This window comes from Rhineura floridana, chromosome 1, assembly GCF_030035675.1.
Source record: "Rhineura floridana isolate rRhiFlo1 chromosome 1, rRhiFlo1.hap2, whole genome shotgun sequence".
NCBI classification, from domain to species: Eukaryota; Metazoa; Chordata; class Lepidosauria; order Squamata; family Rhineuridae; genus Rhineura; species Rhineura floridana.
Genome location: NC_084480.1, coordinates 211,949,999 through 211,977,262, shown reverse-complemented (window position 1 = coordinate 211,977,262; position 27,264 = coordinate 211,949,999). Strand labels below are relative to the sequence as shown.

The 27,264-nt window shown below is 45.8% G+C and overlaps 1 protein-coding gene across 3 annotated transcripts in view; it reads right to left on the bottom strand.

Moving 5' to 3' along the window:
* GCNT2 (glucosaminyl (N-acetyl) transferase 2 (I blood group)) overlaps positions 1–27,264 on the bottom strand; it is a 120,902-nt gene that overhangs the window by 74,029 nt on the left and 19,609 nt on the right. The window contains exon 1 of one of the 3 annotated variants that reach the window (XM_061591815.1): positions 987–1,009. The exons of 1 other annotated variant lie outside the window; for it this stretch is intronic. The gene's annotated coding sequence lies outside the window, so the exon portion shown is untranslated. Of the gene's footprint in view, positions 1–216; positions 296–986; positions 1,010–27,264 lie in introns of those variants that run through there. One more of the 3 variants, XM_061591808.1, reaches the window with a different exon arrangement.

Below are 27,264 nucleotides of genomic sequence, written 5' to 3'. Positions count from 1 at the left end.
AAATGCACATGCTTCAGTAACTATAGAAACTGCCCATCCCAAATCTGGCAAGTGCCCCCTTCATTCCTTTTGGACTCTAGTGAATCAGACAAAAATGAGGAAGCCCAGGAAATAAGCCTGCTCTTGGGGAATGTTTTTGTGAAGGAGAATGATCTCATCTTTCCTAATTAGAGCTAGCAGAGGTTCCAAACTAAAAACAAAGGTAGGGCCCAATACATTTTCCAGCTTGATCAGAGTAGCAAATGGTCATCTCCACCCCAGTCAAGGTACATCAGTCTCCTTTTTATGGCACCAGAGGCAGAAAATCCTACAAGTGCTCCTCTCCCTCTCCCTCTCCCTCACAAACAAAAGGCAATAATACTAAATGTGAAAAGTAACAATTTGCTGCCTTTTCATGACACTCAAACTCAGCTGCCAGTCACAGCTGTTCTCATTCTGCCCGATGGTCTGCAAGCCTTTTATGTCACAGGTTGGACTGAACAAACCCTTTCCTTAATGCTACAGATTCATGAATATGCCAATTCAAATCCAAACTCTGAGAAACTAAATGGGAGCGAGATGACAGGGCAGGGCAGGATGTTATATCCCATTCCCTGATGGGGCTCCTAGCTCAGACAATCGCTTTAAAACTTTGGAAGAACAGAGCAAATGTTTTGAAATGGCAATAGTTCTTTGTAAGATCATTTAACTAGTTCTTAGAAGTACAAAAGATTTGCATTAGAGTTGTCATGAAACCCTTTCTTAACCAAATGCTTTGTGTGTTTACAGCCTGATCCTGCAGCTAAGTGAAAAGGAGTTTATTTTACTAATTTGTGTTTGGAATTGTGGTCTTAGAGCAGGTCCACACTATCTGTGTGATGGATATGCTTTAAATCGGTGGTTCCCAACCTGGGGGCCATGACCCTCAGGGTGCCCACAAAGTAATCCAGAAGGGGACGCTAACAGTAAAGAAATTGTTTGTTTGTTTGTTTTTAAAAAGTCACTACCTGGACGCTGTATGCTCCCCACTGTTGCTGCAGATGACACCTTCCCCTTGCTCCAAACAAGAGGAGAGGACTTCACTGAAGCACCAGAGCATCTTTCAGGAGTGCGGAGGGCAGGCATCTGCTTATACTACAAATTGCAGATGCCAAAGGAGGCTGAGGGAGGTGCTACCAGGAAGGGGTTATTATCCCAGCTCTGGGTTTCTCACACTGCCGCTGCTGAGGATGCCCTTCCTCAGAATGAGAGAGGGCTTTTCGTGGAGCAAAAAGAAGGAAGGCTGCAAGGAAAGCCTGCTTTCCCCCTTCCTTCCTGATAGCCAGCCTGCCTGCCTTTCTTGACTCCTGCTTCACTCCCACCTCCTTTTAAAAATTATTCTTATTTGCGAGGCTGCCCAGACCTCACCTTTGGCCCAGATGGAGCCAAGAAGCAGTGAGGAAGCTCAGGACTCGCTCGCCCCCCATATCTGTGGCTACATGTGTGTGCCAGCTTCCCCCTGTTCTTCCCCCTACACTCCGCCCCCAACCTCTCTTTCCAAGATGCTGCGGCAGTTGAGGGCTTCCCCCCTCCCATGTGCCTGAATGCATGCACACCTGCAGATGCATGCAGGAGAGGCAGGTGTGTTTGTGTGTGTGTGCTGATCTGTCTTCTGCTCCGCTCTCATTCCCCAACAGCATGCTAACCATGTTATCAGTCCTGATGATCATCCCATCCCAAGGCCTAAAAGCACTAACCCCCCTCCTCAACCTATCCATCTTTTTATCTTTACAATCTAGCATCCCCACCACTACCACATTGCTGCTTCTTGATGATGATGATTTTTAAAAAGCTCAGCAGGTTGGCTGAGGTCCACATACTGCAGCTGAAATGTATTTATTTACTTAATTATTATTGCATTTATATTCCACCTTTCCTCCAAGTTGCTCAAGGTGGTGCACATGGATTCCCCCCCCCCCGCAATCCATCTTATCCTTACACCAACCCTGTGAGATAGGTCAGGATGAGAGAGTGTGTCTGGTCCAAGGTCACCCAGTGGGCTTCATGGTTGGGTGGGGATTTGAACCAGGATCTTAGCCCAACACTGTAACCTACTGGTGTTGGGAGACAGGACTGTACATCTTCAGACTGTCGGTGGGGAGGGGGATCACAATTTGATTGGACCTTTGCATTAAGAAAAGAAAGCAACATCTCCCTGTCTGCAGGGAGATTTTTATGGAAAGGGATATTTGGAGATGTGATTTTGCCATGCACCATTTTTTCAATTAACAGAGACTAAAATTACTATTAGTGTGTGTGTGTGTGGGGGGGGGGTCATAATTTTTTTGAGCTTACAAAAGGAGTCCTGTACTCATAAAGGTTGGGAACCACTGCTTTAAATGTATAGTGTGGATCTGCCCTTCATACATGGTGAGGAGTCAACGTTTTTAGTTCGGAGCAGCTGGTAATTAGGAAGGGTTATAACTGAAATACAGCAGGTTTCTACTCACCCTTTTAAATGCAGACATTTAAATAAAGTTTTGTCTGCCTAAATATTACTTGCCAAAAATCTGGTTTCATCATCAATCCTGAGTTTTAGTTTTTTAAAAACAAGTACCCAAGAGTATACCTTTTTCACACCCTTTGGATGCAGAGTTTCTGTTATTTAGCTTGAGAAGTTGCATCTGTGACCCTCTAGATATTGTTGGATTTCAGTTCCCATAATCTCCAGCCATTGACCATGCTGCCTGGGTTGATCAGAGTTAGGGTTTGCCAACATCTGGAGATCCACAGGTTTCCCCAACCTAGCATAGCCTGTTGTAATACAGTATCTTGGACAGGAAATTAAAATAGCCATCATGCTGCCCCAAATTATACTTCTCCTGCATTTTGGGTTTTGTCCCAGTGAACTCAACTGTTGATCAATATTTTTAGTCAGGTGATCTGGCACTTTGAAGTCCCAAAAATGGGACTTCAACGCACCTTGCAGGCAGCAAGGTGCTGCTAAGATAAAGATTTCCCCCTTCATTTTAGCAACAGTTTCAATGCAACCCCCTTCCTGAAATCTTTTTTTAATCAAGGGTTTCAATGCAAAGCTGCATTAAAACCCATGTTAAAATGAAAGAAAATGGTGCTAAAATGAAGGGAAATGAAAGAAACTTGGTGACGTCAGCTGATGGACAGGAGATGGGGTTCAATTCTGCATTGGCTGTGCAACCCAACTGAGCAGGATTTAGCTCCTCATCAGCTGATGAGCAGGGATTAAATCCTGCTGCATTGACTGCCCCAGATGAACAGTACTGCAAGACTTGGAGAACCCCTCCCAGGGAACCTACAGACTGCAGATTGTTTAAGGTAAGATTCTGGTTTTACCAGCTCCTCACATCAATCAGACACAGCAAGTGGCAGGGAGAGGATTTACAACAGGGATGGGGAATCTGTCGTCTTCCAGATGTTGTTGGACTTTAGCTCCCCTCAGACCAGTCCCATGTAGTCCAGCAACATCTGGATATTGGCTGTTTTATTTTCAATACCTTTCCTAATTATCGCTAGCATGGAATTTGCCTTTTTCACAGCTGCCACACACTGGGTCGACATTTTCATCGTGCTGTCCACTACAACCCCGAGGTCTCTCTCCTGGTCGGTCACCACCAGTTCAGACCCCATGAGCGTATATGTGAAATTAAGATTTTTTGCTCCAATATGCATAATTTTACACTTATTTATATTGAATTGCATTTGCCATTTTTCCGCCCATTCACTCAGTTTGGAGAGGTCTTTTTGGAGCTCTTCGCAATCCTTCTTTGTTTTAACAACCCTGAACAATTTAGTGTCGTCAGCAAACTTGGCCACTTCACTGCTCACTCCTAATTCTAGGTCATTAATGAACAAGTTGAAAAGTACAGGTCCCAATACCGATACGTGAGGGACTCCACTTTCTACAGCCCTCCATTGGGAGAACTGTCTGTTTATTCCTACTCTCTGCTTTCTGCTTCTTAACCAATACCTTATCCACAAGAGGACCTCTCCTCTTATTCCATGACTGCTAAGCTTCCTCAGAAGTCTTTGGTGAGGTACCTTGTCAAACGCTTTTTGAAAGTCTAAGTACACTATGTCCACTGGATCACCTCTATCTATATGCTTGTTGACACTCTCAAAGAATTCTAATAGGTTACTGAGACAGGACTTTCCCTTGCAGAAGCCATGCTGGCTCTGCTTCAGCAAGGCTTGTTCTTCTATGTGCTTAGTTAATCTAGATTTAATAATACTTTCTACCAGTTTTCCAGGGACAGAAGTTAAGCTAACTGGCCTGTAATTTCCGGCATCCCCTCTGGATCCTTTTTTGAAGATTGGCGTTACATTTGCCACTTTCCAGTCCTCAGGCACGGAGGAGGACCCGAGGGACAAGTTACATATTTTAGTTAGCAGATCAGCAATTTCACATTTGAGTTCTTTGAGAACTCTCGGGTGGATGCCATCTGGGCCCGCTGATTTGTCAGTTTTTATATTGTCGATTAAGCCTAGAACTTCCTCTCTCGTTACAGCTATTTGTCTCAGTTCCTCAGAATCCCTTCCTGCAAATGTTAGTTCAGGTTCAGGGATCTGCCCTATATCTTCCACTGTGAAGACAGATGCAAAGAATTCATTTAGCTTCTCTGCAATCTCCTTATCGTTCTTTAGTACACCTTTGACTCCCTTATCATCCAAGGGTCCAATCGCCTCCCTAGATGGTCTCCTGCTTTGAATGTATTTATAGAATTTTTTGTTGTTGGTTTTTATGTTCTTAGCAATGTGCTCCTCAAATTCTTTTTTAGCATCCCTTATTGTCTTCTTGCATTTCTTTTGCTAGAGTTTGTGTTCTTTTTTATTTTCTTCATTCGGACAAGACTTCTATTTTCTGAAGGAAGACTTTTTGCCTCTGAGAGCTTCCTTGACTTTGCTTGTTAACCATGCTGGCATCTTCTTGGCCCTGGCAGTACCTTTTCTGATCTGCAGTATGCACTCCAGTTGAGCTTCTAATATAGTGTTTTTAAACAACTTCCAAGCATCTTCGAGTGATGTGACCCTGTGGACTTTGTTTTTCAGCTTTCTTTTTACCAATCCCCTCATTTTTGTGAAGTTTCCTCTTTTGAAGTCAAATGTGACCGTGTTGGATTTTCTTGGCAATTGGCCATTTACATTTACGCTCTGGTAACTTCTAGATTGGACTACTGTAATGCGCTCTACGTAGGGCTGCCCTTGAAGACCATTCGGAAACTTCAGCTAGTGCAAAATGCGGCAGCCAGGTTGTTGACGGGGACCCATTGGTCTGCGCATATAACACCTGTCCTGGCCCGCTTGCACTGGCTACCTATTTGTTTCCGAGCCAGATTCAAGGTGCTGGTTTTGACCTATAAAGCCTTACACGGTGTGGGACCGCAATATCTGATGGAACGCCTCTCCCGCTATGAACCTACCCATTCACTTCGTTCAGTATCTAAGGCCCTCCTCCGGGTACCAACCCATCAGGATGCCCGGAGGATTGTTATTAGATCCAGGGCCTTTTCTGTGGTGGCCCCCGAACTATGGAACAGCTTACCTGAGGAGATACGCCTGGCGCCTACGGTACTTTCTTTTAGGCGCCAGGTTAAGACCTGGTTATACTCCCAGGCATTTTAACGTTCATGTTTTATATTCAATGTTTTTTACTCTACCTTGTTGTGACCTTGTATATTTTATTGTAACTTTGTATTTTAACTCTGCTGTTCACTGCCCAGAGAGCTATTCGCTATGGGCGGTCTATAAATAAAATAAAATAAATAAATAAATAAATAAATACATGTATGTTTAATTTAATAGCACTGTGGTCACTGCTCCCAATCGGTTCAACAACACTTACATCCCGCACCAGGTCTCTGTCCCCATTGAGGATTAAGTCCAGGGTTGCCGTCCCTCTGGTCGGTTCCATGACCAACTGGTCTAGGGAATAGTCATTTAGAATATCTAGAAACTTTGCTTCTTTGTCATGACTGCAACACATATGCGGCCAGTCTATGTCCGGGTAGTTGAAGTCACCCATTACTACCACATTTCCTAGTTTGGATGCTTCCTCAATTTCATATCTCATCTCAAGGTCTCCCTGAGCATTTTGATCAGGGAGACGATAGATCGTTCCCAGTATTAAGTCCCTCCTGGGGCATGGTATCACCACCCACAACGATTCTGTGGAGGAGTCTGCCTCTTTTGGGGTTTCGAGCTTGCTGGATTCAATGCCTTCTTTCACGTACAGAGCGACTCCGCCACCAATATGTCCTTCCCTGTCCTTCCAATATAGTTTATATCCAGGGATAACCGTATCCCACTGGTTTTCTCCATTCCACCAGGTCTCCATTATGCTCACTATATCAATGCTCTCCTCTAAGACCAAGCACTCCAGTTCTCCCATCTTGGTTCTGAGGCTCCTAGCATTAGTGTACAGGCACTTGTAAGCAGTGTCTCTCTTCAAGTGTCTTTGGCACTTGTGGTTTGGCCTGTGGTAATTTTGCTCTTCTGAATTGATATCCTGTGCCCCTGCTCTCACAATGCCTACTTCTAGGCCTACCCCTTTTAAAATTTCATCATTTCTTTGGTTTTTATCCCAGGGGGGAGGTTTATTCCGAACCGGACCTTCCTCAGCTCCTGTCGGGTTTCCCCACTCAGTCAGTTTAAAAGCTGCTCTGCTACCTTTTTAATTTTAAGTGCCAGCAGTCTGGTTCCAATCTGGTTCAAGTGGAGCCCGTCCCTTTTGTACAGGTCCGGGTTGTCCCAAAATGTTCCCCAGTGCCTAACAAATCCAAACCCTTCCACCCGACACCATCGTCTCATCCACACATTGAGACTGCAAAGCTGGGCCTGTCTGGCTGGTCCTGTGCATGGAACCGGTAGCATTTCAGAGAAAGCCACCTTGGAGGTCCTGGCTTTCAGCATCCTACCTAGCAACCTAAATTTTGCTTCCAGGACCTCAAGGCTGCATTTCCCCATGTCGTTGGTGCCAACATGCACCACGACCACTGACTCCTCCCCAGCACTGTCTACCAAACTATCTAAATGACGGGCGATATCTGCAACCTTCGCACCAGGCAGGCAAAACACCTTGCGGTCTACACGCCCATCACACACCCCACTGTCTATGTTCCTAATGATCGAATCACCCACTACAAGGATCCCTCCACCCCCTGGAGATATATCCTCGGCACGAGAGGATAGCTGCTCATCCCCCAAGGAATGGGTCCCTTCTAAGGGATCGTTTCCCTCTTCCTCAGCCGGATGCTCTCCTTCCCTGAGACCATCGTTCTCCATGATATCAGGAGAGCTATCATTGTTGGAGTGGGACACAGCTATAACATCCCTGAAGGCCTCCTCCACACACCTCTCTGCCTCTCTCAGCTTTTCCAGGTCTGCCACCTTGGCCTCAAGGAAATGAAGTCATTCCCAGAGAGCCAGGAGCTCATTGCACCGAGAGCACACCCACGACTTCTTTCCAACAGGCAGACAGTCGTACATGCTGCAGGTGGTGCAAAACACTGGAAAGCCCCCACACCCCTGCTGGCTTCTTACCTGCATAGTTTTGTTTAAGGTTTATTACATCAGTGGGTTGGAGACTGTGGTTTAGTTGAGGTTACGGAACGGACGGGCAGAGTGGGGGGCCCTGGCCTCCTCGCCCTGCTGCCGAACTCACTCTGCTGCTTAACTCGCCTTGATGCTTTGCCAGCTGGGGCCTTAACGCTTCATCAGCTGGGGCTCCCTCTAGCTCGTGGAGTCCAGCAGAATCAAGTTGGGGGATGGTGGAGGGGGGAAAACAGCAACATTCTCAATATCTGGTACATAAATTATGAGTCAGTTTGCCTGGTTAATAGGTTTTCTTTGATTCACAGTTACGTTAGTCAACAATTAAAACCAGTTTTTCAGAGCTTGGAAAAGTTACTTTTTTGAACTACAACTCCCATCAGCCTCAGCCAGCATGGCCACTGGATTGGGCTGATGGGAGTTGTAGTTCAAAAAAGTAACTTTTCCAAGCTCTGGTTTTGCTTTGGAGTTAAGCCAGAAACTTTGGTATGTTGAAGTCTCTTCCTCCTGCCTTCTGTCACCTGTTCTCTTATGAAAAGAGGAACAAAAGTAGTCCCCATTAAAAAAAACAGACACAGTACAACAAAACTAAAAGTATACCAAAAACACATAGCAGACCCCAAAGAGATATTTTTTAAAAAACCTACAGCATTTGATTACTAAATTTTGACCAGTTAGTTTTCTGCACAAATTTCTTACTACTACACAAGACCTTTGGATTTGATCATTTACTTGCTATTCCTAGCTAATCTATGGCTTGGGCTCTCAGCCCAGGAGAATAAGGTGGAAAGTATAAAAACAAAAGCAGCCCTCCAACAAATAGATTTTGCCAGCTAATAATAAAGGAGGGGTGAAAGAATTCACTACACGTTTATAGACCAGGTAGTGAAATGAGCGAATGTTATCCTAGTTTAAGACCTAAACACACTGAACTATTCATTCATTGAAAATGGCTCAAGATTTTACCTTGACAGCTACAGCATTGTGAGTTAATGATATGCATGAGGACAAAGGCCCTAACTGGAACAGAAACTGTTATGACACTTGACTGAGAAGACAATACCCTTCATTATCCCTGTATAGTCTTTTGTGGGCATTTTTGGCCAGCAGCAGACAGTCTACTCAAATATATCCTGACTAAACATGAATACCAACCCCAGCAATAGGGCTTTCTTTGCAATCTGGAAACCAAAAGGATTGGACTATAACTGCAATTGCACGAGTCACTGCATAATAGCTGATTTGTAGAACTGAGTTTTCTTATCCACAGTGTAAGGTTAGTTCAAGTGTCACAAGCAATGCATGCATAAAGCTTTTTTTTTTTTTAAATCAAGACTGCACAGGCCCAGTCTTTTGACAGAATCATGTCTCTCAGCAAGCATTTCTCTCGACTTAATCTGTGAGCATGGGAGGGAGGAACTGACCTACATGCTTGGGGCTATCAGAAAAAAACTATTTAAAACTGCTGGAAAATATTCTATCTCCAAAGGACCTCTGGAGTGAAGGGATGGAACACATGAAAAAGCAGAGCAGCCGAATAGTTTGGATGAGCTGCAAGAGTAAACCCATATATATCCAAAGACAAAAGAAATTCATCAAGATTAAGAAGGTATCAAAATTCTTGTAACAAAAAATTCCAAGTATTAATGCATTCAGACCTCAGACACTCTTCATCAGAGTTAATTGTACCAATTAAGAACACTGGTAGACACTGTCTCCTCAGCACTCCAACCTCCAATTCAGAAATAACTAAGCAAAGAAGAACACATATTAAACACTTACTGTAATAAGATTAGGAAGATCAGACAAATATCTACAGCAGTAATTGACAAGTAGATGTACTTACAGATCCCCATGAACATAGTTTAACTGAATATTTATTTATTTATTTATTTAAAATATTTATACCCCACCCTTTTTCCAAGGAACTCAGGGCGGCTTACAAATAAAAACTATAATCAATTAAAAACAAGCAATATACAGTTTAAAACAATTAAAAATAGATTAAATCAGTAAAAGTTAAAAAAGACAATATTAGTTAAAAGCCTGTCTGAATAAAATAGTCTTAACCTAGGCACGAAAGGATGAAAGTGAGGCAGCCAGTCGAACCTCGCTAGGGAGGGAATTCCACAATCTAGGGGCAGCCACTGAAAAGGCCCTATTCTGTGTTTTTACAAAGCAAGCTTGAGAGAAAGATGGAATATTGAGCAAGGCCTCACCAGATGATCTCAAAGCTCGGACAGGGTCATAGAGGGAGACACGATCTAACAGATAGCCTGGACCTAAGCCGTATAGGGCTTTATAGGTTAAAACCAGCACTTTGAATTGTGCTCGGAAACAGATTGGAAGCCAGTGGAGCTGGTACAACAGCGGGGTTGTATGTTCTCTGAGCCCAGCTCCAGTTAACATCCTGGCTGCAGCTCTTTGTACCAGTTTAAGTTTCCGAGCAGTCTTCAAGGGCAGCCCTACGTAGAGCGCATTACAGTAGTCCAATCGGGATGTAACTAAGGCATGTGTCACCGTAGTCAAGTCTGACAGGTCAAGGAACAGGCGCAGTTGGCGTACCAATCTTAGTTGAGCAAAGGCACTCCTTGCCACAGCCGAGACCTGTGCCTCCAGGTTCAAGGCCGACTCCAGGAGAACTCCCAAACTGCGAACCTGTGATTTCAGGGGGAGTGTAACCCTGTCCAGCACAAGTTGGATCCCTATTCCCTGATCCGCCCTTTGACTGACAAGGAGCACCTCTGTCTTGTCAGGATTTAATTTCAGCTTGTTCGCTCCCATCCAATCCATCACTGATACCAGGCAACGGTTCAGAACCTTGACGGCTTCCTTAGTTTCGTTAGATGGAAAAGAAAAGTAGAGTTGGGTGTCATCCGCATATTGGTGACTTCGAACCCCAAAACTACGGATAACCTCTCCCAGCGGCTTCATATATATATTAAATAACAAGGGGGACAGAACAGAGCCCTGGGGGACTCCATAGGTCAAAGGCCAAGGGGTCAAACAGACATCCCCCATAATCACCTTCTGGGTTCATTCCTCTAGGAAGGACCGGAGCCACCGTAAAACCATGCCTCCAAGTCCCATCCCAGCTAGGTGACCCAAAAGGATACCATGGTCAATGGTATCAAAAGCAGCTGAGAGGTCCAGCAAAATTAACAGGGACACACTCCCCCTGTCCATTTCCCTGCGTAGGTCATCCACCAAGGCGACCAAAGCCGTCTCAGTCCCATAGCCGGGCCTGAAACCAGATTGAAAGGGATCTAGATAATCCGTGTCATCCAAAAATCTCTGGAGTTGGGTCACCACCACCCGCTCTATTATCTTGCCCAAAAAAGGTATATTAGAAACTGGGCGATAATTATCTAATAATGAGGGGTCCAGGGAGGATTTTTTCAATAAGGGTCTTATTACTGCCTCCTTTAAGCAGGACGGTATTCTGCCCTGAAGTAAGGAGGCATTAATCACTTCCCTGACCCATTCAATTAGTCCTCCTCGGGCATTTTTTATAAGCCAGGAGGGGCAAGGATCTAATATGCAGGTGGTAGGATGTGCCTCTCCAAGGAGTTTATCCACATCCTCGGATTGAACAAGCTGAAAAGAATCCATTTTAATCGAGCAAGTAGAGGCCAAAGTTACATCCACAGAGACTGTATTAACGTTGGTGTCTAAGTCAGAGCGAATCTGAGTGACTTTATCTGCAAAATGTCGTGCGAATTCATCACAGCAGACTGTTGCATGGTCACTATCATATTCACAGGGGTCAGAATTTAAGAGGCCCCTGACCACTCGAAACAGTTCCGCTGGACGAGACTTGGCAGACGCAATGGAGGCGGAAAAGAAGACTTTCTTTTGAGCCCGCACTGCCACGGAATAAGTCCTTAAATAGGTTCTAGCACGTGTTCGATCAGATTCGCTCCGAGTTTTCCGCCAACAGCGCTCTAGCCTTCGTCTTTCGCGTTTCATCGCCCCCAACTCCTTCGTAAACCAAGGAGCAGATTTGGTTCCAATCCGTGAGAGGAGGCGCTTAGGAGCGATTGTGTCCACCGCCCTGGTCATTTCCTCATTCCAGAGGTCAACCAGGGCTTCGACAGAATCACCTGCCGAGGTGACAGGAAACTCCCCAAGAGCCTTCAGGAAACCGTCTGGATCCATCAGTCTCCTGGGGCGGACCATTCTAATTGGTCCCCCACCCCTGCGGAGGCTCTGAGTCCCAGTAAGTTTAAATCTGACCAGGAAGTGATCTGTCCATGACAACGGAACTACTGAAAGGTCCTCCACACCAAGATCACATATCTCTCGACCAACACAGAAAACAAGGTCCAGAGTATGACCAGCAACATGAGTGGGGCCAGATATTACTTGGGACAGACCCATGGTTGTCATTGAGGCCATGAAATCCTGAGCCACTCCAAAAGGGGAACATCGGCGTGAACATTGAAGTCCCCCAGTACCATAAGCCTAGGGGACTCCAATACTAACCCTGAAACCACCCTGGTTAGCTCAGGAAGGGAGACGGTTGGGCAGCGGGGTAGGCGGTACACCAACAGAATCCCTATTCTGTCCCGGGCACCCAACTTCAAGTAAACGCAGTCAAACCCTGAAGACTGTGGGAGAGGATACCTGGTCAGCTGTATAGTATCTCAAAAAACCACTGCAACTCCGCCTCCCCGCCCCCCGGGTCTAGCCTGCTGATGTACAGAGAAACCTGGAGGACAAAGCTGAGAGAGATTAACCCCCCCCCCGCTTCATCCAACCAGGTCTCAGTAATACATGCCAGGTCAGAATACACATCTAGTGAGGTATGAGCTGCACTTCCAAACTATAAACGTTTTTACTGTGGTTTAAGTTTCGACTATGCACTGGAAAGCTCACTAAACTTTAAAAAAGGAAGTGCAGGATTTCATCACAGTTACCCTTTGTGATGTATACCAGGAAATATGCAAGAATAATATAAAATATAGAAACAGTGGTTTTCAAAGAAAGAAATGCCGGAAAGCCATTTTCAAAAGAGGTTTGCAAAGTTACATGTGGTACAGTTCAACATATTAGTCACTTCTAAGTCCTACTGATTTCAGCAGGAGAGATTTAATCAGAGAAAAAAGAGCTAGGTTTAACTTTGGCTGCATTGTGCCCATCCCCCATCCCCTTACTGCACAGGTTGATTCTATGTTTCATTACTACACCCCATTTTACCTTAGACTGTCCTGCAACTTCACCTGGAGAAATAAATATTCTTCTGATCAGAAAACAAATGCTACACACCAATATGAAGAATGCTTCCCTCAGCACAAAGAGGTATGTTTCAAATAGTAGATTAATTTGCCTTTAACAAAAAATGGCGTTCTGCCAGGGGGCTTTCACCTTTGATCCAAAGAGCTCAAGGCAACATACTTGATTCTCCCCATCCCTCTTATCCTTCCAACAACCCAGTTAGGCTCAGAGTCAGTGCCTGCCCAATGAACTGCATGGCTGTGTAGACAGATTTGAACCTGGGTTCTCTCCTCAATCCTAGATGGGCCACTGGCCTGATCCAGCAGGCTCTTCTTATGTTCTTATGTTCTTAAGGGGTTCTCCACCCCTGCTTTACAAGACTTGTAGAAAGCAGAGTGTGAGGCACAGATGGAAGGAGAGCTTGCACCTCCCCACAAATCTCCTATAGATTTCAGCACAAGCAATCACACAAATGATTGCTCCAGCCTTTTGTTCTAGATTAGCAGATGTTGCTTGGCAGATTCTATAAACCCATAATGGTACTATGGAAATGTGAACTTTGATACTTGGCACCTAATTTCACCCTCTTGCAAATTCAAGGTAATTTTAAAGAGCAGGTTTTCTAGTCCTTTATGACTTGGAAATCTGTGGGTAATATCTAAGGAATGTTTGAGTGGAGACTGGCCAAGATTTCCAGCAGTCGGAGGAAAAGGCTTTATTGTGGCCTAAGGGTTTTTGACCATTCCCATTGATACAGAAACAATAACAAATGTAAAATATATGTAATTTGCATATCACAGATTCCATACTTATTTTTCTTTCGGGGGGGGGGAAGCACACACATTTCTCACCAGAGGAAAATGTCACATTAGAATGTAATTAACACAACTTTCATGATCAGCAGCATAAAAAGCACCCTTCTAGATCAGACAAAAAGATCATCAAGCTCTGCATCCTATTTCCAAAAGCAGGTAACCATAAATTTCTTGGGATCCCTCATGCTATTTGCCCCTTACTATCTGGCATTCAGAGGTATACTGCCTCTGAACAGGAAAGCTCCAGTCAGTTACTAGCCACTGACAAACCTGTCTGCTGTGTGTTTGTCTAATTCCCCTTTTCAAGTCTTCACTAGATCTAATGGTGGTAAATTAATTGTACAATCCTTTGCACAGCACATAATTTCTGATAAGGAATTTATTAGCTGTGTTAATATTTGAGCTGACATGGCTCCCTCCCCCGCACCGCAACACACACACACAGAGTCAGTCAACAATCAATCTTTATTTACAGTCAACTGACTACAAATATAAAACAGATGGAAGATCAGTCAAATATAGATTGAGTAAAGTGGGAGCAAGGACACACCCTTGTCTAACACCATGTTAGAAAAGTGACCTCGATTGCTACAGCGTACCTGAGAGGACGTGTTATAATACAATGCGCGGATCAGGAACAGTAGCCTTTTCTCAATAGAGTGCTGTTCTAATTTGCTCCATAGGCAGTGTTGGGTCAGAATTTGCGATCCAGTTCCCTACAGAATTATAAAACACGTGCCTTGTAATGAAACAGCTTGAGCATTATGGGAAACTGAACCAAAGTGGCCTTTGAATGACTTTTGATATAAAATATCGGTTTATTTCCTGGTGACCTGACCCTTACCTACATTCCAGTGGCTCGAATAATAAAAGCCGGTTTAAGCTGGAAACATTACCATTATGCATTCTTGTATCACAACTATGCCTATAACCTTGCTTATTGTTACAAATGTGCCTCACATAGAAATGTTAAAAGTTATCCCGATGTCCCACAGACCTTGACTTGTAAAACCTTTGATATGCAAGCGTAGTAATTTCATGTCTGTCTCCATTTCGGGGCGCCCGGTTGCAGCTGGACCTCCTCTTCTGAGATTTCCCTTTGTCTATGGATGTAGAATGCTTATCTCAAGGACATGCGAAATATGCAGACATAGAGTCTGAAAGGCAATCTCAATGTTTCCACTTGTGTCCTTTCCCTACACCCCTTTTACCTCCTTCTACATATCTTAAGATTGAAACAACTGCAATTGCTTCTTTTGTATTTATGACGTTACCCCAATATTGTAAACTTTGGGGAGAGGCTATATATACCCTAAGCTATCAATAAACGAGGTTCCCACGCTGACCTGCTTTGGCTTGTAAATATTGGGTCCCCTTTGCAAAGGAATTGTCTTGTCTTTATTTGATCTCTGATAGTGGGTTCATTTGCACTCAACTCCGCACTTTCTCGGGTGTAAGCGAGTTGGGGTTGACAGAGGCGACTCGCGTGTTGGGTTTGGACCTAACAATTTGGGGGCTCGTCCGGGATCCCTTGTGCGGACCCCCTTTTTGCCGTTGCACCCCCTTATTCGACAACAGGCACCATGAGAGAATTTTCTCGGTTGCCGAAGAAGAAGGGTGGTTTGGCTTGACGGGGATAAAGCACAGTTGAGGAAAACCTCTATCAGACATCATGGGAAATAAAGGGAGTGTGCCGGTAAAGGACAGCCCTTTGGGAATAATGTGCATGCTGTGGGAAGAGGAGGAATTGCCTGTGCGTAAAAGAGGCCTGAAGAAGAAAAAGATGATAGAGCTCTGTGAGGAGGAGTGGCCGCGGATGACTGCAGTGTCGGTGCCGGGTGAACGGTGGCCGAGGGGTGGATCCTTTGAAACCGCTCCGTTGTTGGGAATACGGAGGCGGATTGGGGACACCCACCCGGATCAATTGGAATTTTGGCTCCTATGGAAGATAGGATCCCAAAAGTGGGATAGTCTCACTCTGATGGCAGTAAGAACTCTGTCCATTGAGGAACCCCCTCCTCATTATTTTAATGACGATACGTCAGGCAAAAGAACGGTCTTGAACCGTTCTATAATACCCTCTGCTCCGGATCCGCCCTCTGCTCCCGAGGACGGAGATCCCAATCCGGAGAGTGGCACCCTTTCATCTGTAACAGACGATGAGACAGATGAAAAGGGAGGAGAGAAGGGGGCCTCAGAGGGCATGGACACGCGCAGGCGAAAGAAGGAGAAAGAAAGGAAAGAAGCAGAGGCTTCTGAATTTCCTTTGCTTGTGCATGATCAACCATACGTGGATGGCCGTGGTGGTATCCAGCGTACAGAGGTGGTTGAGTTGAAGAGTTGGTTAGAATGGGACTTGAAAGAATGGAGCAGGATGGCTGGAACTTTTGGGGAACAGCCAAGGAGAATAAGGAAACTGTTGGGCAGGTTGTTTGAGAGCTACAATCCGACGTACTCGGATGTGGAACATTTGTTGAGGAGGGTGTTAACGGGTGAGGAACGTAGCAGGTTGTGGACATTGGAGACTGCATGGGCTGCGGAGGCGGCAGCGAATAGAGCTTGGTCGGACCGAGCGCAAACGGCTGCGGCTTGGGCAGCGGGAGACTGGACGCAGCCTCACCGCGCCCAGCTGCAGACCGATAGGGACAGGATTTTGACACACTTGGAACGGATGTCACAGAAGCCACCCAACCAAGCTAAATTTATGGCAATAAAACAAGAAGCCAGTGAACCTCCCAGAAAATTTTGGTCGCGCTTGTTAGAGGGAGCACATAGTTACATCAATTTGAACCCAGAAAACATGCTGGATCATCCAACCCTCATTGCTAATTTTGTTCATCAAGCGCAGCCAGCAGTGAGAGACTATTTTTTTGAATTTCAGACCTGGATGGGGGGGGGGAAGCTGTGACTGTGATCCTAGAAGTACCGGATTTTGTGTGGGATAATGACAAGGAAAAGAGCAGGAAGAAGGAAAAGAAAGAGGACTTTGAAATGCTGGCTCTTGCGATAAGAGGCCAGCCACCAAACAGAGGATACAGAGGCAGGGGAAGAGGATTTCCTAGGGGGCCGAGAGCCGGAGAACAGAGAGGAAGAGGACAGATGAGGCAGTCGTGGCAGGGAGATAGGGCTTGTTTTCAGTGTGGAGATTACTCTCATTTTAAGAAGGACTGTCCGTGGCGGACAGGGAACACACATTATACACCTAATAACCCTTCTTACCCAGACTTTACAGGTGCAAATGCAGAATTTCCGCCCCCACCTCCACCTGCCGTTCAACAGACACCGGCTTCATGGGACCAGTATGGCGGTCGCCAAGCGAACCAACAATGACTAAACATGGATAGGGAGGGGCTGGGAACAGGACTAATGAATCTTATGTCTCTAGCAGGTTTATTTCTCTCCCTTTCTCTCCCAACCCAAGAACCCAGACTGTCCCTAAGTGTGCAGGGGCAGGAGGCGACGTTCCTGGTGGATACCGGAGCTACATACTCCTTGATAAATGTTGCCTGTAATAATTGGTTAAGTAAAGAAGTAAAAATGACAATGGGGGTAGATGGAAACCCCACACCTATGTGCATAACTTCACCATTACAAGTAAAGTATAAGAATAAATTGTTTAACCATGTTTTTCTTTATTCTGCCTCATGCCCCATTTCTCTCATGGGCCGTGACATGTTATGTAAACTGGAGGCTACCTTAACCTGCACCCCTGATGGGGTGGGTTTACTGATGAGTGTATTGGGGGTTCCAGTGGGAACTGCAGTTAAACACAAACATTTAGGACACAGCTTACCAGAAGACCTTGCTGATTTACCACCTGACCTATGGGGCACAGAAGATATGGATGTGGGATTGCTGCGATCGGTAAGCCCTGTAAGAATCCAGGTAAAGCCCTTCCTTCCCCCACCCAGGGTTGCACAGTATCCTTTATCGCTGGAAGCAAGAGAAGGCATACGCCCCATAATTGAAGGCTTTATTGCAAAAGGACTCATCCGGCCGCAATGGACCCCCTGCAATACGCCTATTCTACCTATAAAGAAACCCCCAAAGAAACCCGGGGATCCAGTCCGGTGGAGATTTTGCCAGGACTTGAGAGCGGTAAACAGGTATGTGGTCCCTTTACACACGAATGTCCCAGATCCGGTAACAATCATCAGCCAGATTCCATGGGACGCAAGGTGGTTTACCGTGATTGACTTGAAAAATGCCTTTTTCAGCATTCCTCTCCACCCAGATTCGCAGCATTTGTTCGGGTTCGAATGGGACCAGCGCTCTTTCGTTTGGACCCGAATTCCTCAGGGATATTGCGACAGTCCCGGGGTGTTCAGCCAGTGCCTGTGGGACGACCTCGAGGGGTTCACCCCGGAAAGGGGTTCTGTTCTTGTTTTGTACGTTGATGATATTTTGATCGCGAATGGACACCAGGGGGCGCTGCGAGAAGACGGTAAGGCTTTTCTGTTATACTTGCATTCAAGGGGTCATAAAATCGACCCGAAGAAAATCCAGTGGCTATCAGAAAAAGTTAAATATTTGGGTTTTATCCTAACGCCAGAGGGGCGACAGATGGACCCCGGGCGCATCTCTACTATACAGAATTGCCTGCTTCCACAGACAAAGAGACAATTGAGAGGTTTCCTGGGGCTGATTGGGTTCTGCAGACCATGGCTGCCATCTTGTGGAGAATTGAGCAAACCGCTACATGCGCTTACTGCAAATAGAGCTCCTGATCTGATACAATGGAGACGGGACAATGAAAAGGCATTTGAATTATTAAAACAAAGCGTAGCCACTTCTATGTCTTTGAAACCACCGAATTACGGTAAACCCTTTCATTTGTTTGTGCATGAAAGATCGGGGGTTGCTAGCGGGGTCTTAACACAACTGTATGGTCCCAGTCACTTCCCAGTAGCATTTTATTCACAGCAAATTGACAATGTAGCTCGCGGGACCCCCACATGCACACGCACGCTGACAGCAGCGGCTTTACTTCTGACTAAAGTAAAAGGATTGACCCTTGGTCATTCCACTACTGTCTGGACTTCACACGCACTGTCAGCTTTATTGCGAAAAGGCACTACGCAAGTTTTTTCAGCACAGAGACAGCAGCAGCTGGAAGCAGAACTGTTAGAGGATCCTAACATGCGGTTTGAACATTGCAGGCCGTTAAACCCAGCAACCCTCCTGCCTGAGCTGCCTCCGCCTTTTCCGGATCGTGATTGCGTGCAAGTTCTGCAATCTACTCTACAGATAAGACCTGACCTGTCTGATGAACCGTTACCAGAATCAGACATCGTTCTATTTACTGACGGCAGCTCCTACTACCAAGATGGGGTAAGATACACGGGTTTTGCTATAACAACGCAGTGGGAAGTAGTAGAGGCAACAGCGCTCCCGGGAAGGTGGGGAGCACAAGCAGCAGAAATCTACGCTCTGGCTAGAGCATGCCAGTTGTCGGCACGAAAAAAGGTGACCATCTTCACAGATAGCAGGTACGCTTTTGGAGTTATACATTGTCATATTCATTTGTGGAAATACAGGGGGTTTACAACGGCTGGGGGAAAACCTATCCAACATCTGGAACTTGTGCAGAAGTTATTACAAACGATTCTTGAACCTTTACAGCTAGCAGTGGTGCATTGCAAAGCACATACCAAGGAGCAGGATCCTGTAACATTAGGAAATGCGCTGGCAGATCACACTGCACGACAGGCAGCATTGCTTCCAATAAGTATGCCGACCCTGGCACTGATAACCACTGCTTTTGTCCCACCTGTATCTGTTTCAGTACCCCCACAGGAACTAAAGCGATGGACTGAACTAGGAGCAATCCTGAAGCAGCAATTATGGACCATGGCTGATGGTCGCGCATGCCTTCCCAGATCCTTGTACCAAACGGTGGCAAAATGGTTCCATGACCATGGGGGCCATTACGGCACACACGCCTTAGTGGACTCGATCACGCACTTCTGGTATGCCCCCGGAATCCAACCAATATGCGTTGCAATAGTGAAAGCATGTCACATTTGCCAAGCAAACGGCCCCGCCTTACCGAACAGGGCCCCGCAAGGGGGTAGACCTGTACCGGCTGCACCATTTCTACACATCCAAATTGACTTTGTTGATCTCCCAAAAGCCGAAGGAAAGAAACACCTCTTGGTCATGGTATGTCCCCTAACAGCATGGATAGAGGCGTTCCCAACTGCAAACGCCACGGCTGCAACGGTGGCCCAACTACTGCTAAGAGAAATCATACCACGCTTCGGAGTCCCAGAGATTATAGATTCGGACCAAGGAACACACTTCACCGGGCAGATTTTGGCGAAAGTCGAAGAAGGCTTGGGAATCAAACACCTGTTTCATACTGTTTACCACCTGCAATCGTCCGGGGCGACGGAGAGACAGGACCGAGAAATTAAGACGGCATTGGCTAAGTATACTCAGGAAACAGGTTTAAGGTGGCCTCAGGTACTCCCTCTCGTTCTGTTCCATTTGCGTACCCGCCCCACCAGGGCCTTAGGGCTCTCACCATTTGAATTAATGTATGGCAGGCCACCGTCGAAAGGGGGGAGCTTGTCAAATGTGGATGTTTCACTATTGGGGGGGGATCACATAACTGTATCCCAGTATCTTTCTCTGCAGAATAAAGTTCATGAGCTGTGGAAAACCGCTGGATTCACCAAAACGGTGCCCCTCGAGGACCAAGTGCACCCATATCGCCCAGGGGACTTTGTTTGGGCAAAGAAATTTGTGAGGGGCAACTCCCTGCAGCCGCGTTATACAGGACCACACCAGGTTCTTCTATCTACACAAGCGGCCGTCTTTCTGGAAGGACGTAAATCGTGGATACATCATTCCCACGTAAAGCCGGCTGTGGTCACAGCAACTCCACCTCCCTTGGCCCCCAAATTGCGTCTGCAGAGGAACGAGGAAACAGGACAGTGGCAAGCGGCTCAACTCCCTTTTCAACACACAGACATTGAGTAAATAATAGCGCTTTCACCATGGCCCGGCGAGATCCAAAGGCGTTCGACTATATGTGGGTTTGGGTCCTGCTGATCCCTCATGCTTTGCCTCTTTGCTGCCCCCCAGACGTTAAGATATGCACAGACACTGATTATTATCATTTGAAAGATTTTGGTCGGACAATACCAAAAACCCAGGACTGCCCAGACCCATTTTTGTACGATGTGGACCAAATAAAAGAAGGGACAGTGAAAGCAGATATAGCAGGGCGGTTATGTTATAAAGCAGCTGTAATTTTGCAACATAATTACACAGGTAAATGGGTAGTTCATTGTACCCGGGTAGAGATGGAATGGCCCATCAGACTTGCACTGCGATGCCGGCGATATCGCCCCATGCCTAATTATGGATGTCCCTCGAACTTGGATGTAAACACTATAAGGCAGGAGTATAACATGCTTACTTTTCAGATTCAGACAAAGGAAAAGGAGAAATTTTGCGTGGGTATTGGCACTCCGTCTTGTTATGAATGGATGAACAACAAGCTAAGGGTCTGGAAAGACCCACGACCTCCGGTAACACACGCCAAGCATGACATAGGGGTAACAGGTAGACCAAAACACAGAAACATGAACACAGGCGACGGGTGGGATGGAAACACTTTTGTTGCCTTAATGGAGGAGACAGCCCCCAAGAAGGGTATGTGTTACGTTTGTGCACACACACCACCACATGGCCAGGCTGGAGTCCCCCTGACAGGGGCCCCGTTGCTGCTGAAGGAATATCTTTCCTTTGCCTCGCATTCCAGCTCACAGGAACTGGAAGGGGGGCTGGTCTTAAGCGGGCCCATCGCCAGCTCAATCTGTGTGAGCAGTGGAAGCCAACCGATAGGAGGAATGGTATGTGAGGGCTTAATCTTTTCTACAAGCCCGGGAAATTGGACATTCTCAAATGGGACACGCATAGAAACAGGTTTAACTTGGCTATCCATTTGGCAACGTCTATTGCGGTTGACTTTTGCTGAACACCACTTAGTGTCTTTTCTAACCGATTTAGTGGATCACCTAACACCGTCTGGACTCTGGTGGCTCTGTGGACACTCTGCAGTAAGAAAATTGCCAATTATGGGCTCATGGACTTGTACATTAGGGAGAGTAGTACCAGGACTTCGGGTTTCTCATACCCTCCCTACCCTGCGCCGCCGTAATAAAAGAGGCATAGGGGAAGCCGTATTAAGGGGATTTTTTCCGATGTATGGGGCAGCCAAAACTTATCAAGAACTTGTAGAACTGTCTTTAGCCTTCGAGCGCTTCATGAATGATTCGGCCATTTCCTTTTCAGATCTCACTAATGAGCAAGGACAAATTAGAACTGTAGTTCTGCAGAACCGGTTAGCCTTGGACTTTTTATTAAGCTCCCACGGGGGGGATCTGCTCATTAATAGGGAGCGAATGTTGTACACACATTACAGACAGTAAGGCAGACGTCATTAAACACATTAATGACATCGGGAAAATCTACCATGAAGTAGAGCGCATTGGTAACTTTTCCCTCTTTTCTAGTTTCTCAGATTGGTTTTCAGCGTGGCCAGACTGGCATAAAATACTGTTTTATGTGGTTCTAGTAGTTGTAATATTGATTTCTGCCTGTTGTTGTTTACAATGCATTCCAAATTTGATGCAACTTGCATCAGCATGCCTGAGTAGATTAATGGTGTCATTCTCCCGGAAACCACAACCAACTTTCATGGAAATGGCTTTGAGACCGCTTTGGCAACCTAAGCAAGATACTGCAGCTACCTGAGAGAATAGATATTCTCTCAGGGCTGAAAGGGGGGACTCTTGGGTCAGAATTTGCAATCCAGTTCCCTACAGAATTATAAAACACATGCCTTGTAATGAAACAGCTTGAGCATTATGGGAAACTGAACCAAAGTGGCCTTTGAATGACTTTTGATATAAAATATCGGTTTATTTCCTGGTGACCTGACCCTTACCTACATTCCAGTGGCTCGAATAATAAAAGCCGGTTTAAGCTGGAAACATTACCATTATGCATTCTTGTATCACAACTATGCCTATAACCTTGCTTATTGTTACAAATGTGCCTCACATAGAAATGTTAAAAGTTATCCCGATGTCCCACAGACCTTGACTTGTAAAACCTTTGATATGCAAGCGTAGTAATTTCATGTCTGTCTCCATTTCGGGGCGCCCGGTTGCAGCTGGACCTCCTCTTCTGAGATTTCCCTTTGTCTATGGATGTAGAATGCTTATCTCAAGGACATGCGAAATATGCAGACATAGAGTCTGAAAGGCAATCTCAATGTTTCCACTTGTGTCCTTCCCCTACACCCCTTTTACCTCCTTCTACATATCTTAAGATTGAAACAACTGCAATTGCTTCTTTTGTATTTATGACGTTACCCCAATATTGTAAACTTTGGGGAGAGGCTATATATACCCTAAGCTATCAATAAATGAGGTTCCCACGCTGACCTGCTTTGGCTTGTAAGTATTGGGTCCCCTTTGCAAAGGAATTGTCTTGTCTTTATTTGATCTCTGATAGTGGGTTCATTTGCACTCAACTCCGCACTTTCTCGGGTGTAAGCGAGTTGGGGTTGACAGAGGCGACTCGCGTGTTGGGTTTGGACCTAACAGCAGTCATGAGAGATAGAATCAAACACAGACTTTAGATCTATAAAGGCTGCAAAGAGTTTACCTCCTCTTGGGTTAGAATATTTATACACTAAATGAGCCAGTACCAAACAGTGATCAAGGGTAGAACAACCAACTTTAAAACCTATCTGCTCTTCCCCCAGGATGTTATTATCATTGATCCATGTTTTCAGTTTAAGACCTAAAAAACTAGTGTATACCTTCCCTATTATAGATAGCAAACTGATAGGTCGATAGTTGCTTGGATAATTTCTGGGGCCTTTCTTATGCAGCCTTTCCCAACCAGTGTGCCTCCAGATGTTGTTGGACCACAACTCCCATCAGCCTCAGCCAGCATTGCCAATGGTCAGGAAAGATGGGAGCTGTGATCCAACAACATCTGGAGGCACACTGATTGGGAAAGGCTGGATTGGGACTATGAAAGCTTTCAGCCAGGCTGCAGGAATTATACTAGATTTGTTTATTAAAGTGAAGAGGGAGGCTAGCAGTGGGGTCCACCAACTGATATTAGCTTTCAACAGCTCCGGGGAGATACCATCTGGTCCAGGGGCCTTGCCTGACTTTGGCTGGAGTAATAGTTCTTCAACAGTGTTTATATCAATGGGAGGCCAGTCAGAGATATCGGGGTGCAGATAAGGGGAAGAGTTGGAATTAGATGTATTCGGGTCGTAAAAAAACTGCACAAAAATGACCTTCCCAAATATTTGCTGATATATGGCAGCCAGGACTTCCATTTTTATCACTTAAAGCTTCAGAAACTAACTTCCAGAAAGATTTGGAGCTACATGTGACCGATGCTGTTATCATCATTTGCCATGAGTCCCTAATTGCCTCACTTTTTTCCAATGTAAAACCTTCTTATATTCTTTCCATAACACGTAATACGAGTGAGGAAGTTGGTGTTCATTATTTGGATGATAGAGGCGATAAGCAGAATGAATTCTTCTTCTAAGGTTGGCACACTCCCTATCAAACCACTTATTTGTTCTGTCTGTCAATTGTTTTGTAATACCAGCTGAATTTTGGAGAAAGAGATGCAAATTCTGCATCACCTCCTCAAAAGCTGATATACCCTTCTTCAGTGAAATATCTACTATTATTTGTTCTAGAGCATTTATTGTATGAGGATGAACTATGAAAGGCCTGCCCAGTTTTACTAGACCGTTTGATCTTTTTAGAGCTGGTCATGATAGTTGGGCTAGGAGGTAAGTGAAGTGGCCTGTTCAACTTTAACATGCCTGGTATAACAAGAGATGGTTCCAGTGATAAGTGAACACTGTCAGAGCGGTCTGCTACTCTAAAATTACAGGCCATGGTTTTCAGATCCTTGTGGATGAGAAAATAGTCAACCACATTCGATCCCCTAGAGGAAACGTAAGTAAAGTCTCCCCAGTCATTGCCAGCACTGGAGTCATTTAAAATACACAGGTATGTTTTTGAAACAAATTGAAGCAGACCTATCCCGGTGTGATTTGCAAAAGTATCTTTTGAATGACGTAAGCTGCCCTTAAGTTGATCCTTGCCTCCAGAGGAATGGGCACCTGAGGTGGAAACATCCACCAAATAAGTTCCAGTCCTTGCATTAAAATCGCCTGCAATTATAAGGAACACATGAGGAAATTTAGCCCTCCATTGTGTGTAATAACATTCAACTTTAAGCCAATTTAACATTGCGTCCTCCCTGCAAGCCACTGGGGAAAAATAGACATTGAACAGAAGAAGTTACTCCTGGAAACTTCACACCAGAAGAAAAACTGCTAATTAAAAGCTTTGGTGCCCTACCAGTGCAGGAACAGCAGGAGATCTTGCTGCGACTCTCTCCCTTATTTATTTATTTATTTATTTATTTATTTATTTAATTTCATTTATAAACCGCCCGTAGCCAATGGCTCCCTGGGCGGTGTACAACATACAATAATGCAATAAATCAACAAAAATCACTAGATATAAAATACAGATACATAATAGCACTAAACAGTATTGAGATAACTAAAACATTAAAACATTAAAATATATAAAATGCATTAAAATGCCTGGGAGAATAGGAAGGTTTTAGCCTGGCGCCGAAAGGATAACAACGTAGGCGCCAGGCGTACCTCCTCGGGGAGACTGTTCCACAATTCGGGGGCCACCACCGAAAAGGCCCTGGATCTTGTCATTACCCTCCGAGCTTCTCGATGAGTCGGTACTTGGAGGAGGGCCTTAGATGTCGAACGAAGTGCACGGGTAGGTTCATAGCAGGAGAGGCGTTCCATCAGGTATTGCGGGCCCACACCGTGTAAGGCTTTATAGGTCAATACCAGCACCTTGAATCTGGCCTGGAAACAAATCGGCAACCAGTGCAAGCGGGCCCGAACAGGTGTAATATGTGAGGACCGATTGGTCCTCGTCAACAGTCTGGCTGCTGCGTTTTGCACTAGCTGCAGCTTCCAAACCGTCTTCAAGGGCAGCCCCACGTAGAGTGCATTACAGTAATCCAGTCTAGAGGTCACCAGAGCATGAACAACTGAGGTGAGGTCGTCACCGCACAGATAGGGGCGTAGTTGGGCTACCAATCGAAGATGGTAGAACGCATTCCGAGCCACTGAGGCTACCTGAGCCTTACAGGATTTATTATTAAATATGTGCAATTTGCACACCAGGCCCAAATTAATTGATACCTGCCCACTTGCCCCTAACATCAAAAATGGAGGAAAAAAATCTCAGCCTGGAAAAGATCTGTACAGTTCTCTGTGAGTTTCCTAAATGCCCCCAATCAGATAATGGATTCCCCGCAACATAGAAGTAACAACACATCAATGCGAAGGGACCGCTGGCCCTAAGCCCCAAAATTATGCTATTGCAACCACCTAAACTGTCTCAATACAGTATTTTTTCAAAGTCTGGTGAACAGGGGCGTCACTACTGGGGTGTGGGGGGGTGCGGATCATACCCGGGTGACACCATGAGGGGGGTGACACCCAGAGCTGCCCCACCTCACCCCACCCCATTGCCCGGCAAAGGAGCAGAGAAGCGCTCCGGGTTGGTCGGAGCAGCCAACTCCTCCTCAGAGGCACGCAGTTGGGCGGGCGAGACTGGGAGCAGTGTTGGTGGGGCAAGGGAGGCGCACCGGCATTCCTAGGCCTGCTTCTCCGGCTGGGTGCCCCTCCGGCGTGAGCCCTCCCAGGGGCATGGATGGGGGTGGCTGACCTTGCATGCACACATGTGCTCAGTACAAGATTTGGGGGCTCACCAAGGGCCCCCTGGCACCCGGTCCGGTGCGTGTCGAAAGCAGGCGCCTGCTCGCTGGCGGTGAAGCCTGGAAGGGCCTTCCACCATCAGCCTGGAGTGTGTGGTGAGTGCATGTGCGCACGCATGCGTGCGAGACCAGTCACCCCTGTCCATGCCCCTGGGAGGGCACGTGCCGGAGGTCCGCACCCCCCCGCACTCCCACTAGTGACGCCGCTGCTACTAAATGCAACAGTGAACAAATAAAAATCTGTATCTGCAAACTATAAAAAGTCAAACACTAAAAGCATTGATTGGATAGCCTTGCAATACCTGGAACCACATGAGATTGGCTCACACACACAGAATAATTGACCCAGCAATTTGCAAACTTGCCTGTTTAGTTGCAAACCTGCGCAAAGAGCATATATTTTGACTTGCTTAAAAATAAAAAAACTTCACTCAGACCTGTTGCTCATTTCCCACCACCCTACCCTACCATGGGAGACAAACATAGCTGGACAAGCCTGTTCTCACACCCAGAAGCCAAAGCTGCAGTATATGACCAGAGATTATGAAAGTGGGGTGTGGGGAGAGAAGGAAGGTTCTCATTTGAGTAAGCAGGTGGGTGCATGCAGAACTGGATTTAGGAGCATTTGACTATCTACTTAAATATCCCATGAACAGTTGAAGCGAATAGTATAAACAGTTCATCCTGGATGAGATTTGCAGATCCTAGCATGCAAAATGCAGCTCAGGCATCCAAGTAGATTGCAAATGCCTTTTCTTTTCTTTTTCAAGAGGTAATTCAAAAGTCGACCAATTGAAGAGGGATGCCGAAG